Source organism: Nannobrachium achirus (genome assembly GCF_963921795.1).
Source record: "Nannobrachium achirus genome assembly, chromosome: 12".
NCBI classification, from domain to species: Eukaryota; Metazoa; Chordata; class Actinopteri; order Myctophiformes; family Myctophidae; genus Nannobrachium; species Nannobrachium achirus.
Genome location: NC_137832.1, coordinates 4,679,929 through 4,686,511, shown reverse-complemented (window position 1 = coordinate 4,686,511; position 6,583 = coordinate 4,679,929).

Here is a 6,583-nt window from a genome sequence, read left to right as displayed (position 1 = left end):
GAGTGAAACTAGAGGTGGGGATCAAGGGGGAACATGTTCCCCCATATCTTTGATTGGATCCGGGACCTTCCCTGTCAATCTAAAGGGGTGGGCAACTTTGATGATGGCGAGGGCCACTATATTTCCACCTTCACTCCAGAGGGCCACATTGCATATTGCTACGTCCTACGTTGGCATTCTAGTATCTCCTACACTGCGATGCGTTTTGAGCTTGTAGATCGGCTATTTTTGCTTCTTTTGAATTGGAATCCTGAATTATTTTTTGGAATCCTGAAATGTAACATTTTGATTTAATTTCAAACGCATTTAGTTATACACTTATATTACATTCATGAGTTTAAATACAAATACATTCAACATAAAAAAAAACATTTTAATATACTATACTAGTCATTATATGTTGCTATGATTTTTTCTCTTCAATGTCCCACGTTGCCATGGTTACCATAGACTTCCATGTAATTGCGCAATTGTGTAAAAAGTGCACGCCCATGCCTAGCTGATGCATCACGTGTGTGCACATTGTTCACAGCTTTCAAACAAAAAAAAACGCTTGGAAATCAGTTCAGGCATTCATGATTTATGGGCCATTATGTTTTCTTCAGATGTAAACAAACATGGCTGCCATGTTTGAAAGAATGGGTTGGTATGGGGGTTAAACATGCAATTTCGCGATCGCGATCATGCCTAATACATTTCTGGAGGTCCAAAAAATTTTTTTGAATTTGTTTTTTTTTTTTAAAACGGCCCAAACTCGGGAAACTCGGGGTTGGCACAGCGTTGGTATCAATACAAACTCGGGAAACTCGGGGTTGGCACCAGATGTGTTAAGCTACTAATATAGACTGAAGGAATTAAAGCAGGCCATGTTTTGAATTGTAACAGCTGAAATGAATAATATATCAGTATTCCGGTATTAACTTGAGGGCCGCATTAAGTGAAGGTGGGGGCCGCATGTGGCCCCCGGGCCGCCAGTTGCCCATGTATGATCTAAATAGTGCTGTTTGGTCATCTATGTTTTCATCCTTCCAAATAGAGACCTTTTTGGCTGCAGCATTTTTTCTTTACTTTATATTTTTATGTTTTTGTTCAATTTCTTGTAATTTTAGTTACAAGAAGCTTAATAGGTGACAGTGACACACAATTATTGATTATTAATTGCTGTTTATCTCATCTCTACATTTTGACATTTTGAAGGAGCAGCCATGCATGCAGTCCAAAACAAACTCATGTCAGAGATAAATACAATTATATTTTGACGTTTCAACACCCCTTGGAAGACAGAATGAGGTTTGTATGATGAACATTTCATAGAGTGTGTTTATTTTAGGTTAAAAAGATCGTTTTTATTGCTCAAATGTAAACACATTACTCTCTCTCTCTCTCTCTCTCTCTCTCTCTCTCTCTCTCTCCAAAACAAATGAACACATATTAGCCTACATATTATTTTAATATTACACATACTGTACATAATATAGATATGATTGCATGTGGAATTTATTTGACCAGCCTTTGGTTGTGGCCTGGGGATGGTGATGATGATGTGTTCATTATCCGTCCTTCAGGCGCACGCACACACACACGCACGCACGCACGCACGCACACACACACACACACACACACACACACACACACATTAACTTTGTTCTTGCCATCAATGAGTGGATAAAGTGGTTGTGTAGGGTTCCCACGGTCATGAAATTCCTGGAAATATTTTGAAATTAGAAACGTATCTTTCCAGTATTCTACTGGAAAGGTTTTGGAATTGATCAAGGGTCCTGGAAGATCCTGGAAAAAATAGTTATGCATTGTTTTTGGTTATTGGTTTTTCTAAATCATTTACTGCCACCATGAATTGACTTTGAGGGTACCCTGCCATGATTTGTCTGTTTGCAGCGTGCACGCTTTATTTTTGCTACACTGCCTGTCTTTGGGCATTGCACATAGGAGTAAGCGACGCGTTATTGTGCTGAATTATTGTTATATAGTCCTGGAAATTGGGTTAAATATTCTGGAAAAGTCTTGGAAATGTTTTGGAAATTCATTGGTAAAAATGTGTGGGAACCCTGTGTGATTATTTTCCAGTCCAAACAGGTGGGTGGGTTTGGCATCCCATGCAACATGCAGTGGAGATATATATATATATATATATATATTTATATATATATATATATATATATATATATATATATATATATAATGCCACAAGGCTGGCTCATTCGATAAACATGCTGAAATATCATCATTAAATATCATTAAAACAATCATTCATTAGTGTGCAATAAGTGGTAAATGGCTTTATATTATGAATAGTACTGTAATCATTTCTATGCTGGATAACAGGCTTGATAAGCCTAAAGCTTATTGATACCGGGTACTCAATACATGTGTTATGGAGTTTGTAGCAGGCGCTTGTTTCCAGCTCCATCCATAGTGATGACAAGACTGTCAGGGAACTTGCTAGATCTTAAAGTGTAAAGCGTAAAGTGGCCTGGCAAGAGAGGGAGAGCCAGGTTTCCTGGGGTTCAAAAGAAATCCCAGCCTTAAAACGGACACACATGCTACTGGGGTTGGGCTGTCGTCATTGGTCTGACCTCAATGACCTCTGTGTGAGAACTGGAGTATCCCTGCACTGGGTTCGACCCAATCTTGCTAGCCATCGTCAAGGAAAAGGTTGATCCGTTTCATTGGAGCTCAGTTTTAACTCGAGCTCAGTTCGGCTGTTCTTGAGAGACTAGACCTGACTGGACACTGTAGCAGTTTATGACAACATTTATTACCAACTGCAGTAGACTACTGTTATTGATACATTATTACCAACTGTTTGATCTCATTAAGGACTACTGTTAGTGATTCAGAACATCACGTATCACCAGTCAATGCACAGAGGTAACTTGTAACGTTACAACAGCAAAAACAACAACAACACTGGACTGTGTTTAAAACTACAAGGAAGGCTAGTAGCTAGCCTTCCTGCAGCAGATCTCACTCCAAAACTGATGCAGTTGTTGAGGATAGTCACCTTTACAGTCAAAGAGAGTTTCTACCACTTTTTGTGGTCACATGTTCAGATACTGGATTCTGATTGGCTTAAAACAGTGGCAAATCAGTCAACAACCTTGAGTTGGCTCATGGACCCCACCCACTGTTGTGTTGCAGTTGATTGTAACTAAATAACCTTGCAAGTTACAACTGTGTTTTCTTTCATTTATATGGTAGAAGCGGTAGAAAAGCAATTTACCATTCGAGGGTCGTGGGTCGGCTTCGCCTCGTGCCACAACCCTGAAACAGTGGTAAATCAGCCAACGACCCACACCCTCTCATGGTAAATGGCTTAGTTCCAGGTCCTTCCAACCAGACTCAAATAGGTGGCATGGCTCAGGGGTAGAGCAACCCAATTAGAACGCAGAGGGTTCCCGAAAGATTCCCAGTTCGAATCCGGGCTTCCGAAAAGTGAGTCCTTGAGCAAGACTCTGAGACTCCCCTAGTTGCTCCCGGTGAGCAGGTTGGTGCCTTGCATGGTTTCCTCTGCCATCAGTGTGTGAATGTGTGTGTGAATGTAATGCACAATCTATGTAAAGCGCTTTGGATAAAGGTGCTATATAAATGCACCATTTATTTAAATCTTTCTCTGTGGTTCCCTAATAAGTTTCCTCCTCATTCTCTGCACCATGACCAAAATCCACTTACTGAAACATTTTGTCACACCGTGACAAACACACCGTCACATTTTGAATGGCTTCTATATGTATATATAAGGGAATGTACATTGCTAGACAAAACATAATTGTTGACCTACTGACATACATTCATACGTTTCATTGTCTGCCAAAATCTATAAGCACCCTTGTGTTTCAACGGCCATTTCCATGTGCAATAATGAAAATGATGCCTTTTCATATGTCACAGCTGATGCACCAGATGTTGTTGCTGTTGTTGATGAGGATAGGAGAGAAGTGATCATTTTAGAAAATGAAATAAAACTAGTTTCCCCATGCTTTGTAGGAAGAGGATCATCGAAGCTACTTTTCTATCTGTGTTGGATTATGGAGATATAATCTAGGGTGCATACTCAAGCCTCTGGACTCAGTTTACCAGTCAGCTTTGAGGTTTATTACTGGTGCAAACTATAACACTCATCACTGTGCCCTGTATGATATGGTGGGCTGGGATTCCTTGTCAAGTCACATTCAGACTGGCTCCTTAAGGACCCCTTTGCTAACTAATGCTAAAAGCATTAGTGCACCTGATTCCTGGAATCTCTTGCAACAAGATTTTAAGATCAGAACCCTAGCATCTGTTGGTCATTTTAGGAGTTTACTTAATAACCGTGCATTACCTGTATGTACTGTTTTAACTGATTGTTGTCAACACAGTTTTTCACTCTATGACATAGAGTGAAAAACTGTGTTGACAACAATCAGTTATAGTTTGCACCAGTAATAAACCTCAAAGCTGAGTGGTAAACTGAGTCCAGAGGCTTGAGTATGGAGGCACCCTAGATTATATCTCCATAATCCAACACAGATAGAAAAGTAGCTTTGTCAGTGCTACCATCGTCTTTAGGATGCTATTATACCGCTTGGTTATAAATGTAAAAGGCTTGTGTTCACATTTGGAAGCCTCGGAAATGTCCATAAATCAGTTGTGAGAGGCCTGCAGATTGCAGGAATTCTGCCCAATAAGCCAAGAGCTGATGAGGCAAAGGCATTGGCACAATTCTGTTCAGGGTCTGTGATAAGAGGTGATGCATCCTGTACCATAGAAATACTGTTGTTGAGGTTCCCAAGTTTGTGCATGTACATGTTTGTGTTCAAGAATTTCTTGTTAAATGTGAACGCAAAATAATAAAGATGTTTTAGATTTGTTTCTGTACTCTGGGGAGCAACATAAATCACCATAAAGTCAATGACATGTATGTTTTTTTTATTTATTTGGCCTCCATGCAGTATAATAATAATAAAAATAATATATAATAATAATATTAATAATAATCATAATAATACAATAAATACATTCAAATAAAATACAACTTAAAGGAATAGTTCATCCACATGTTTTTAAACATTTTTCCTATGGATTACTCACCCCATGATGAATTCATGGATTTTCTTTAGTTTTTGCTGCATTCCTAAGTCTATAATTTGTCCCTCCTTTTAATAAAAAAATATTGAAAAAGAATCTATACTTTGAGGAGAATCTTTGTGTCTCCATAGGGAACCACTGCTGGTCATCAAATCGTTGGCTTAAAACTGTGACAAAAACTAAAAACAATCCATGAATTCCAGTCTCCATGGGGTAATGAGATAATCAATAGCAAAAAAGTCATATTTTGGGTGAACTATCCCTTTAACAATCTCAACGAAGTTATTTTGACTTTCGCTTTAAACCCCTTTTCACCCCAATGTAGACATTATGCCAACGACTCCCCTGCTACTTTCCACCATTGATTGATTGATTGATTGATTGAATAGGTTATTAGCAGTTTGCAAAAACAGGAAAGTACAGGTCACAATACAAGGTCTGCTAAGATAGCAGACCTTGTATTGAGCTTATGGCTTCTTTCCATTGGGGTCCTTTGTACTCAAGTCATTGAAGATGAATTGAGTTGTACATAGTTGTGTTGTGCCGTGCGTGTCGCACACAGAGAATAGAGCGTGACACGTTGTGTGAGCGTATAGATCGGCTATTTTCTGTGGGGGGTGGGGTGGGGGACACCTGGGGCCCCCAAAATGTTTGTTTGTTTGTTTTTTTTGTTTTTTGGGGGGGTCCCCAGTTGATTAGCTTAATGTGCAACATTGATTTTTCACTCAACAGTAAACAAACCAAGAAACAGTATACTGTAAGTATATACAGGGAATCTGCTCATTTTCTAAAGTGACAATTTAGGGACTTTTTATAAGACCTTTTTTAATACCTCTGAAATGCTCAAATAAAACAACCCATTACTGCATCAAAACTAACCAACAGACTATACTATAGACAATGGTCAAACATTGGCCAAATGGTCTCAGAAAAAGAAAATATGGTGAACATAGTCAAATGTACAGGCTCACAGCACTGTGCGTTGTGAGCCTGTGTAGACCGACACCATTTTCACAATATTTATCTGTGGAACCGAGGCAGACAAAATGTAATGCCTAGACTCCCATACAATTCCAAGTGCTTGTCAGGGTGGGTGGGGGGAAGGGTGGGGGGTCCCCAGTTCAAATAGGATTATTATTTTGGGGGATGACGGCCTGAACAGGTTGAGAAGCACAGTGTCAGTGTCAGCAGGCCATCTGAGCCATGAGCAGACTCAAGGGCGTCACAAGGGGGGGAAGTGGGACTGAGTTACTAGGACCCAAGGTGGAGGGGCCTTAATTATTTTAAGCTTTAGCTATTGAAAAATAGCACATATACAAGCTCACGGCTGTGAGCATGTAGATCTGCTATTTTTGGTCGTGAAAATGTGACCTATGTATTTTTTAATCGAACATTTGTAACTCAAAATTTTTCTTCAAAAAACCATAGAAGGATTTGAAATATTCAAAGACTTGCACAAATGTTCAAGATTTTTCAAAAACGGCAGATCTACAAGCTT